Source organism: Henckelia pumila, chromosome 4, assembly GCF_033568475.1.
Source record: "Henckelia pumila isolate YLH828 chromosome 4, ASM3356847v2, whole genome shotgun sequence".
Classification (NCBI taxonomy): domain Eukaryota; kingdom Viridiplantae; phylum Streptophyta; class Magnoliopsida; order Lamiales; family Gesneriaceae; genus Henckelia; species Henckelia pumila.
Window position 1 is genome coordinate 36846110 of NC_133123.1, and position 12761 is coordinate 36858870.

A 12761-nucleotide genomic window follows, 5' to 3' on the forward strand; every position below is an offset into this window, starting at 1 on the left:
TGTTGTTTTCTTGATGAAAACACAAGGGCATATTGGATCATTTACATATCCCTTTTTCATCAAGTGCTCACTTAGCCGATTATACCACATTCAGCCGGATTGCTTGTAGTGACCCTGCACGGTATCACCTACTAACTGGAAACTAATAGCATGCATTAAACTTAATACAACAAAATAACTTAACAGAGTAAAACGTGCGGAAAACATAATCCATAATTTACATATCAGCTTAGTAACATAATCCAGGCTTAAATCTGTAGTGATACAACCAAATCGAAGAACTTAAAAGTAAACATTATACAGCTAAAACATATCCTGCTGTATAAATTCCCCTGAAAAGCTCCGGCTCCCTAGTCCTGCCAAGAACTACCGGCTCCGTCCATCCTGCGACATGCCCCATGGAATAGGGTGTCCAAGATAACAACTAGGACGTGAGCGCTAACGCCCAGTACATAGACATGAGTAAACATATGTATATAATGCATGCAACATGATGACTGGTAAAGGGTCATCTGAAAAGTCATGCTCAGTACCGGCGCCACATGAGTGCTGCCACCGCATGGATCAACCTCTGGGTGCAACCACACTCGTCAAGTACACCAGAGTAGACAGACATAAATGCCCCCGCCATCGCGGTACTCTCAGTGACAGACTATCGAGTATAGAGCTGAGCGGCTCTATAGTCAAGTATAACAAGGTATAGGCTCAACGTGTATATGCACATGACATATGAATATAGAAAGCGGTAAATCATATATCATGCCATATAATAATGCCAAATAAATGCAACATATAAACATGTATACTCGCTAGCAATCTCAGTCAATGTGCACGTACCTCTAGGCTAGTTCAAGTATAGTAGGATCCTAGGTTCCAAGCCTATATTCAAAAGTTCACCGTATCACTACACAAGTTCTATAAGCCTTAACTAAGCTAATAAATACTCCCAAAACTTAAATAGATTCCCGGACCATACCTTCGTCCGTAGATAGCCCTTTGGAGTCGCTAGTCCCGGACGACTATAACCACTCCTTGGTTATTCCAGAACCTCTATTATAACCGATAGGGCCCTCAAGTGTATAACTCATACTATACAACTGAACACTCGGAATACTTGATTTATATCTAATTTCTCGTCCGAATGGCCCTATTTATAGGCAAAACGGCATTCGGAGCCTCCGAACTGGGGTTCGGACCCTCCGAACCTGCATGCCCGACACTTGTCGAAAATCGCGGATTAGTCATCTAGAATTGCTGTCTGGGGGAGTTCGGAGCCTCCGAACTGGCTGAGTTCGGAGCCTCCTAAGTGCTGGGTTCGGATCCTCCAAACCCAGGTTCGGATGGTCCGAACTTTGTCTTTGAGTTCGGATGGTCCGAACTCATTTCGGTGCCTCCGAACTGTCCGAGACCCCCGGGACCCTTCCTACCATTTTCGGACGTTCCGGAGCTGATTTTCCACTTATTTTTACCAAATAAGGAATCCTTAATCATGTTTTGCCACTTTTAAAATTATATGACATATCATAGCACGAAAAGTGGAACTTGGCTACTACCTTTATATGTAGCGATCCATCTGATAATTTTGAAGTCTGATTAAGCCCTGGAATTGGTTAATTACCAACCCTTAATCATGTTTAACATATCATTATCTTAAAATAAAGTCCGGGTTACTACATTCTCCCCACCTTTAGATATTTCGTCCGCGAAATAAAATCTAAAGACAAATTAAGATAACAATATGAAACAGAAAACCATGTTTTATTACAACAACTGTAATTACAACTACATGGTAATAAAAAATACAAAGAAAACAACTCAGGATATTCTGCTTGCATACGACTCTCAGTTTCCCAAGTTGCTTCTTCAATGCCTCGCCGCTGCCACTGTACCATCACAAGTGGTATAGTCTTGTTTCGAAGAACTTTCTCCTTTCTGTCTAAGATACGGATTGGTCGTTCAACAAAAGACAGATCTGGCTCCAGCTGAATATCAATAGACTGAATCACATGAGATTCATCAGCTATATACTGTCGAAGTAACGACACATGAAAAACATTATGTATACTGGAAAGATTTGGCGGTAAAGCCAAACGATATGCAACATCTCCGATCTTCTCCAGTATCTGGAAAGGTCCAATAAAACGAGGAGACAACTTGCCTTTCACGCCGAATCTCATCACCTTCCTGAAAGGTGATACTCGTAGAAACACATATTCACCAGGCTCAAACTGAAGTGGCCTGCGACAAATATTAGCATAACTGGCTTGTCTATCTTGAGCAACTTTGATCCTATGCTTGATCAAATCTACCTTGTCTACAATCTGCTGCACCAATTTAGGACCCTCGACTTGTCGTTCCCCGACTTCATCCCAGAATAACGGAGTATGACACCGTCGACCGTACAATGCCTCGAAAGGTGCCATATCAATACTACGATGATAACTGTTATTGTAGGCAAATTCGATCAAAGGTAACTGATCCTGCCAAGATAAGCCAAAGTCCATGACAGAAGAACGTAGCATATCCTCCAATGTACGAATCGTCCGCTCTGACTGTCCCTCAGTCTCCGGATGATATGCAGTACTTAAACTCAGAGTGGTACCCAACGCATCCTGAAAACTACCCCAAAAACGTGAGGTAAATCACGGGTCTCTATCATTGACTATGCTCACTGGAATCCCATGTAATCGCACTATCTCCTGGACACATAAGCATGCCATGTGATCATAAAAATACTCCCGGTTGTAAGGAATAAAGTGTGCTGATTTCATCAAACGGTCAACAACGATCCAGATAGCATCACACTGACGTGAAGTCATAGGTAAGTGGGTAACAAAATCCATAGTCACGTGCTCCCACTTCCATTCGGGAATCTCAAGATTCTGCAATAATCCACCTGGTCGTCGATGTTCAGCCTTGACCTGTTGACAAACCAAACATCTCGAAACAAATTGATACATACTCCTTTTCATCCCTTTCCACCAGAATCTAGTTCGCAAGTCCTTATACATTTTCATGCTTCTAGGATGAACTGATAATCGACTCCTGTGAGCTTGAGATAGAATATCGTTCCTGAGCTCCGCAACATTAGGTACAACCACTCGATTAGATAAGCACAATAACCCATCTGCCTGAAAATGAAATCCAGATTTATTAACTCCATTGGCTAAACGTGCCAAACGCTGAGTCTTAACATCAAATATCTGAGCATCTCTGATCCGAGAATAAAATGCTGGCTCAGACAAAATAGTATACAACCGAATCTCATTTCTTCCTTTCTTGTGCTTGAGCGTAAAACTCAATGAACAGCACTCTTGAATCATATGAGATACTTCACTAGTTTGAAGTGCAGAAAGTCTCACCTGCCGACTCAAGGCATCAGCAGTAAGGTTAACAGAACCTGGATGATATTTGATTTCACAATCATAATCCTTCAGAAGATCCATCCAGCGTCTCTGTCGCATATTCAACTCCGCCTGAGTGAATAAATACTTCAAACTCTTGTGATCCGTGAATATCTCAAATTTCTCGCCATAAAGATAATGCCTCCAGATCTTGAGTGCAAATACAATGGCGGCTAACTCGAGATCTTGTACTGGATAATTACTCTCATGTGTCTTAAACTGTCGAGAAGCATAGGCAATAACATGTCCATGTTGTGTCAGAACACATCCTAACCCCTGACCAGAGGCATCAGTATAGAAAACATAACCTCCTGATCCAAAAGGTAGAGCTAGCACAGGTGCAGTAGTAAGACATTTCCGCAGCTCGTGAAATGACTCCTCACAATCCGAGAACCAAATGAAGGTAACATCTTTCCGAGTAAGCTGAGTCAAAGGCCTGGCCAATTGTGAAAAATTCTCGATGAACCAACGGTAATATCCAGCTAGACCCAAAAAACTACGAATCTCAGCAACCGTCGTCGGACGAGACCAGTTCAGCACTGCCTCTATCTTACTAGGATCAACAGATATCCCTTCATTAGAAATCATATGACCGAGAAACACTACCCGATCAAGCCAGAATTCACACTTGCTCAATTTCGCATACAGCTGCTTATCTCGTAACGTCTGTAAAACAATCCTCAAATGTTGTGCATGCTCATCCTTATCATGAGAATAGACAAGAATATCATCAATGAAGACGATGACAAATCTATCCAGATATTCTTGAAATACCTGATTCATCAGATTCATAAAGACTGCTGTTAAAACCTAATGGGGGGGGGGGGGGGGATTTAGGTTCTATTGGCAACTTTAGCAATTTAAAGCGATTATGCAAATACGCAAGCGGAAGACTTAAAGCAATTAATAATAAGTGCAGTAAATAAATGCGTAATATAAATAAAGCAGTAAAAGGGATAAGAGATGTTTATGGAAGTTTGACGATAAATCGTCTACGTCTCCCCTTTTTGGTTAAGATCGATTAACCAAGGATCCACTGGCACTTCGAACGACTTGGCTTTGATGGCTCCAAGGATAGCCTTACAACTTGACATGATCACCGCGCCGATACAACTCAACACTTGGCCTTAAGGGCTCCAAGGATAGCCACAACACTCGTAAATACACTTGGCTTCACACACAAGTGTTTACAATAATCGAGCAACCAACTCACGAATGAACTTATATAAACAACCCTCGATTTTGAATATATATCTCACAAATATTTCTTTTAACTCTTGTAGGAGATGAACTTGCTTGCAAAGAGAATTGAGAGTGAATTGGTGAGTTGAGAAGGCTTCAAATGGCATGTATTTATAGGTGCCAATCCGAACGGGTTCGGGTCGTTCGAACGAGCCTTCGGGTCATCCGAACCTTGTCTGATTGAAATTCAAATTCTTACGGCTGGTGAACTGTTCGGGTGGTCCGAAGTCATCTTTGGGTCGTCCGAACGGTGGCATTAAATTCATTCCGGCAAATTTTTTTCCGACAAAATCTTCATGGCCGTAAAGGAGTTCGGGTCATCCGAACCTGTCTTCGGGTCGTCCGAAGTAGTCATTTCGTGGCCTCCGAGAGTGCCTCCGATCTTTATTTAATTTCTGGAAAATCTTCGGGTAGTCCGAACTCACTTCGGATCATCCGAAGTAGTCTTTTCGTGGCCTCCGAGAGTGCCTCCGATCTTTATTTAATTCCTGGAAAATCTTCGGGTCGTCCTAACTCACTTTGGATCGTTCGAAGTAGTCTTCGAAGTCTCCGAACTTGTCCTCCGATCTTTATTAAATTTTGAAATACTTCGGAGCATCCGAAGTTGTCTTCGGGTCGTCCGAACCTGGACAGATTTGAACTTTTGAATTTTTATTCCCAATTTTTTTGTTATCGGTTCTTGCTTCCAATATTGTCTATACTCAAAAATATTATTACCTGTAAATTTCTCACTTTAAACTGTTAGTAACAATTAACCGAGTTTTATAATCATCAAAACAATTTAATTATGAGAATTGTTAATGCATTAAAAACATTAATCTCATTACACGAGATTTGTATGCGTTTAAGACGTAACAATCTCTCCCTTTTTGATGATCACAAAACTTGGTTAAATAGGAGAAATAAAATAAGGCAATAATATAATTAAACAAATTTACTCAAATATTGTTTAAGCTTTTAAAACTCCCCCTCAATTTAATAAATAATTATTTAACCAAATTAATTCTCCCCCTTTTTGCGATAATCAAAAAGCAATTAAAAGACAAGAAAATTAAATTACACAATAATTTCATTAAACTAATTTAAAAATTTTTACATTAAAAGCATAAACAAGTACAACTTAAAATGCAAAAATAAAATTTAAGAGTCATCATCGTGCTGCGGCGGAGGATAGCGAGAGAAAAAGTCATCGAAGCGAGTCTCCAGCGAGGCAACTCTCATAGTCAATGCATCCATAGAGGCAGTAGAAGATGCAAAGTGGCTGGCTAGATTCCCTTCAATGCGCTGAAGAGTCTCGAAAAGACGATCAGTCTGAGGAGCGGGGGTCGCAGGAACTTCGGGTAACTCAAATGGAAGCTCGCCAAGATTTGGAAAAGTATGAAAACCAGAAGAAGAAGGTCCTCCTTCTTCGGCAGGCGGCCCATTGGGAAAACCCTTAGCTTGAGAAGTGGGTGAAAGACTCGAATAAGGAAGTGAAAAATGTTTATTCGAAAGATATTTTTTAAAGGCACGAGTTGGGTTATTAACCCAACAAGAAAAGACAGGATTCCAAGATAGTTCCATCTTGGTAATAAAGAATTGTTGAAAGTGTGGAAATCAGAGATGGAAAGAGCCTTTGGGTTATCAAAAGATATGTCAAAATGAGTCAAAATGCGGTTGATGACACGAGCAAAAGGTAAAGAAACTTTCCTCGTGGCTTTAGTCGCATTATGCATAGCCTGCATAATGAATCGAGAAAGGTTGAAAGGACGGGAAGAGACAATATGGTAGAGAACATAAAGATCAAGATATTTGCAGGTGGATGAGTCTCCACTGCGCGGAATGATGGAAATAGTGATCAATTTCTGAATGATTTGGTAGTCGGGACGGAGTTGTTTCAAAGAAAGACGATCGTCAGCAACAGTGGCTGGACGACCAAGAATGGTAGAAAGAACCTCATCTCGATCAAAAGTAGGATCATCAGTGGGCCATCCCTGATCGAAATAGTTGCTGGGTCCCAACAAAGGAAGGTCAAACCACTCGGCAAAGTTGGAGATAGAAAAGCGAACATGCCGACCCTGGACAATCGTGGCGATATGAAGCTCCTCGCCAAGTTCGAGTTCCAGGTTAGCGTAGAACTCGCAAAGTAACTCTGGAAAGATTGCATCCGGAATGGAAGGCTGGAAAAAGGATTCCCAATGCTGGGCAGCAATGAGAGGCAATAAAAGCAGATGTGATGTCGCAAGATAGGTGACATCGAAAATACGACCGGGTAAAATCAGTCGAGTGGGATAATCCTCAGGAATAGGACAAGAAATAGCCGGTAAATTTGGATCATGGATAGGGATTGGGCGGCTAGAGCTGGCTTGATCACGACGGCATTTGGTAGGCATTTTTTAGGCTAAATTTCGGATGAGAGAGGAGAAAAGAAAATTTTTAGGGGTGAAAAAATCGGATGGCCCAAGGGGGTATATATAGCAGATGGTTCGGACGGTCCGAACCTGATTATCGAGGGATAAGATTGACAGTCTGTAATTCAAGTTCGGAGGACCCGAAGTACATTCGAATGGTCCGAACAGTTCATTTTTAAGTTCGGGTGGTCCGAAGTGTTTCGGAGGGCCCGAAGCTGAGGCGGTCAAAATTCAAAGTTTTACCGCCCATAGTTCGGACGATCCGAAGCTTGTTCGGAGGGCCCGAACTGGCTAATTAGGAGGGAATATTGAAAGAATTGAATTGAATGGGCGCGAGGCAGTTTGGACGATCCGAACTATGGTTCGGGTGGTCCGAACCAGCCGAAGTTTTCAAAAAAATTCGAAAAATGACCCTTAAATTAAATTTTTCAATTTTAAGTATTAAATCAAATAATTCACATAAAATGTGAGCTTTTTAATTTTGAATAAACATAATTGATTTATATTATCCAAAATTAATTTGCTCGATTTTAATATTAAGCTCCCCCTTAATATGACATTAAATTTATTTATGTCCACAAGTGATTACAACTCAATCATGCCAAGTTCACCACACAAACGAATAAAAGTATTTTCATCTAGTGGTTTTGTAAGAATATCAGCAATTTGATTTGACGTGTCAGCATATTGAATTTCAACTTCATTTCGTTCGATGTGGTCACGAATAAAATGATGACGAAAGTCAATATGTTTGGTGCGCGAATGTTGAATCGGATTCTTTGTAAGACAAATGGCGCTAGTGTTGTCACAGAAAATAGGGATTTTTGAAAAAGAGATGTCATAGTCGAGCAATTGATGCTTCATCCAAAGAATTTGCGCACAACAACTATCGGCAGCCATATATTCGGCTTCGGTCGTTGACAACGCAACAAAGTTTTGATTTTTGGAAAACCAAGAAACTAAACAGTTTTCTAAAAAGAAACAGGTTCCACTAGTGCTTTTCCTGTCCACCTTATATCCACCAAAGTCGGCATCACAGTATGCTTTTAAATCAAAGAAAAAATTTTTCGAATACCACAAGCCGAGATTTGGAGTATTTGAAAGATATTTGAAAATGCGTTTTAAGGCGAACAAATGTGATTCCTTTGGACATGATTGAAATTGTGCACACAAGCAAACACTAAACATAATGTCCGGTCTACTAGCTGTAGCATAAAGTAAGGAGCCAATCATACTACGAAAGGAAGATTGATCTACAGTTTTACCATTTTCATCCTTGTCGAGTCTGATTGCTGTGCTCATCGGTGTGGATGATGATTTTGTGTTCTCCATCCCAAACTTCTTTAGAATCTCCTTGATGTATTTGCTTTGGTTCACAAAGAACCCATCCTTGCACTGTTTGATTTGCAAACCGAGGAAATAGTTAAGTTCCCCCATCATGCTCATCTCAAAGTGTTCCTGCATAAGCTTGGAGAAATCTTGACAAAGAGTTTCGTTAGTAAAACCAAATATTATGTCATCAACATAAATTTGCACAATCAAAAGATCATTTTTGACATTCTTGGTGAATAAAGTAATGTCTATCTTTCCTCTTGAAAAACCATTTGAAAGCAAAAAAGTAGACAATTTATCATACCAAGCTCTAGGAGCTTGTTTCATTCCATACAAGGCTTTGTTAAGTCTAAACACATGATCAGGCAAAGCAGTATCAACAAAGCCATCAGGTTGTTCAATGTAAACCTCCTCTTTCAATTCACCATTAATAAATGCACTCTTGACATCCATTTGAAATAACTTAAAATTTCTAGAGCAAGCAAAATCAAGTAGCATGCGAATGGATTCTAGTCTAGCAACAGGCGCATATGTCTCATCATAATCAATGCCTTCTTCTTGACTATATCCTTTAACTACTAGCCTAGCTTTATTTCTAGTGATAGTGTCATGCTCATCAAGTTTATTCCTAAACACCCATTTAGTTCCAATAATAGATCTATCATGCGGCCTAGGAACAAGATTCCAAACATCATTACGTTTAAACTCATTCAATTCATCTTGCATAGCAATAATCCAAGAATCATCTAATAAAGCATCATCAATGCACCTAGGTTCAACATGTGAAACAAAAGCAAGATGATTGCAAATATTATTAAGAGAAGAACGAGTGATTACTCCCTTCGAAGGACTTCCAATGATAAGATCTATAGGATGATCTTTGTGAAGCGTCCAATCCTTCGGAAGTGGTGTTTCCTCAACAGAAACATCTAAATCATTTAGACTTGATGAAGCCATCTCTTCTTCGAGTAATTCTACATCATCGTTAGTAGTACGAGAAACTATAGTTTCATCAAAGATAACATGCATGGATTCTTCAACAAGTAAAGTGCGTTTATTAAATACTCGAAAAGCCTTACTTGTGGTAGAATATCCGAGAAAAATACCTTTGTCGGATTTGGCATCAAATTTGCCAAGGTTGTCCTTACCGTTATTATGAATATAGCATTTGGAACCGAAAGCTCGAAAGTATGAAATGTTAGGCTTTCTCCCTCTCCATAATTCATATGAAGTTTTCTTGAGAATTGGCCTTATTGATACACGATTAATGATGTAACAAGTAGTGTTCATTGCTCCAGCCCAAAAATATTTTGGTAGAGAATGCTCACATATCATGGTCCTTGCAATCTCCACAAGTATCCTATTTTTTCTCTCAACGACCCCGTTTTGTTGAGGAGTCCTAGGACAAGAAAAATTGTGACCGATGCCTTTATCTTCACAAAAGTTTGAAAAACTCTCATTTTGAAATTCAGTTCCGTGGTCACTACGGATCTGTTTTATAGAAAGATTTTTCTCATTCTCAACTCGTTTGACAAAAGTTTTAAAATAATCAAAGACATCATTTTTGTGGGCTAAAAACAATGTTTTCGTGTAACGTGAAAAATCATCCACAATGACAAATGCATAAAGCTTCCCTCCTAGGCTAGCGTAGGGACCACATAGATCTAGGTGGAGAAGTTCAAGGAGCATAGAAGTTGATACAAAATTTTTTCTTTTAAAAGATTCTCTTGTATGTTTGCCAAGTTGACATGCATCACAAACAGAATCTAATTTTAAATTGAGTTTTGGCATACCAACAACTAAATCAAGTTTAAAAAGTTTTTCTATGGTACTAGGACCAACATGACCTAGTCATCTATGCCAAAGAATGTTGTCATCAACATTCAAGGATACAAGGCTTTTAATATTTGATAAAGATAAATTATTTAAAAAAAACCTTGTATACATTTTCACTTCTATATCCTTTGAAATTTATGGATTTGTCAGTCGTGAGTGATATAGTGCAGTGTTGGGGAGTGAATTTGACTTCATAACCTCTATCGCACAATTGACTTATGCTTAGTAGATTATGTTTAAGCTCTTTCACTAGGAGTACATCATCAATCAAGCATGATTTAGAAATACCTATTGAGCCGATTCCTTCGATAACTCCTTTGTTGTTGTCTTCAAAGGTGACAGATCCCTTCTCCTTTGGTTTGATGGATTGGAGTAGCTCTTTGTTTCCCGTCACATGTCTAGAACATCCACTGTCTAGATAACATATGCTAGGGAGAACAGTTTTCCTATTTTCCTGCAAAAATTGGTTTTGGTACCCTTTAGTTCTTTTGAGTCCACAATGTTAGAAAAGAGAGATATAAAATAGACTTCTAAGAGTTCAGTCTCTCATAGCAACATCATCGCCACTTTCTAAGAGTGCTCCCAGTAGTAGGTAGGGCTATGGCCTCTTTAAAAACCTATTTTCTTGGACAGAGCAGCGTTCATCAGGAAGACCAGTCGCAAGTCAAGGCAGTTTAAACCGGTCTATGATGAACTCCCTTAGATCATGATCTCATAATGCCAACTGATGAGTTGTTAAGTACTCTTAGGCCTCCATTTCATATAACTCTTTTGATCATATTGAAATCTCAAGGATCTACATTTATATCTAGTATGACCAATTTTACAACAATAAGAGCATGTAGGGGGTGATCTCATTTTTGCTTTAGCAATTAGACTAGTAAAGTCTATTGATTTCTTACCGTACCCTATTCCACCCTTATCAAAAGTACATTTCTGCATGCTAAGTAGATTATTCAATTTATTACTACTGACATTGAACTTATTAAAATATTTTTCTAAGTGGGCTATGTCATCCTTTAATCTTACGTTTTCATGCCCCTTATTTTCTAATTCATTTTTAAGGTTTTTATTTTCCTTTCTAAGTGACTTAGCCATATCAAACATTTGTTTATATGCATGTAGTAGTTCGTCATAGGAAGGTACCTCGTCATCATCGTCGGAGACGATGTCATCACTTTTAGCCATGAGGCAGATGTTTGCTTCCTCCTCGTCATCGTCGCTATCACTCCAAGTAGCTATGAGTGCTTTCTTCTTTCCCTTGTCAACTTTCTCTTGAGAGGACACTCATTTGCATAGTGGCCTTGTTGTTGACAGTTGTAGCAGGTAACTTCTTTGTCCGTCTTTTTTTTGAAGTTGTTTCCTCGCATAAATCTTTTGAATTTTCTTGCAAAGAGTGTCATATCATCATCTTCATCTTCTTTGGATTGGCTAGATAGAGCAATCCCCTTTGCTTTGATATCTTCTTTCTTTATTTTCTTCCTTGTTGATAGTTCCAACTCATGGGATTTTAGAGTCCCATGAAGTTGATCAAGGTCATAGGAAGCGGTGTCGCCTTTGTTGGATTCTATGATAGCCGTCCTCTTGGCATCCCACTCCTTGGGTAAGGCGCATAGAGCTCTCCTCCACACTTGTTTGGTTGGATATTGTTCCCCGAGTTGGGCTAGCTCATTGATAATTTGAGTAAGCCTTCGGAACATAGTATCTACATTTTCATTTGATTCCATCTCGAATGTTTCATATTTGAGTTGAAGTAGATCGATCTTCATTTCTTTGACTTGATTAGTCCCTTCATGGCATATCTCCAACTTGTCCCATATCTCTTTAGCGGATGAGCACATTGAGATCCGGTTGTACTCGTTCATATCTAAGGAACAATGAAGAATATTCATGGCTTTAGCATTTTGAAATATAAGTTTCATATCCTCCTTAGAAAAGTCGTCCATTCCCTTAGGAATTTTAACACCCTCAACCTCTTTAGTAGGTATGTAGGGACCTTTCACAGTAACCTTTCAAAGGTCATAATCTATGGATTGGATATATAGGAACATTCGGTTTTTCTAATATCCGTAGTTTATGCCATTGAAAATAGGAGGACGATTTGTTGATTGCCCTTGAGCATAGTCGCTCGCTAGATTTGCCATAAGAACCTTTTTGAAAATATTTTGAAAAAGGTGGCTCTGATACCACTTGTTAGAACCTAATGGGGGGGGGGGGATTTAGGTTCTATTGGCAACTTTAGCAATTTAAAGCGATTATGCAAATACGCAAGCGGAAGACTTAAAGCAATTAATAATAAGTGCAGTAAATAAATGCGTAATGTAAATAAAGCAGTAAAAGGGATAAGAGATGTTTATGGAAGTTCGACGATAAATCGTCTACGTCTCCTCTTCTTGGTTAAGATCGATTAACCAAGGATCCACTGGCACTTCGAACGACATGGCTTTGATGGCTCCAAGGATAGCCTTACAACTTGACACGATCATCGCGCCGATACAACTCAACACTTGGCCTTAAGGGCTCCAAGGATAGCCACAACACTCGTAAATACACTTGG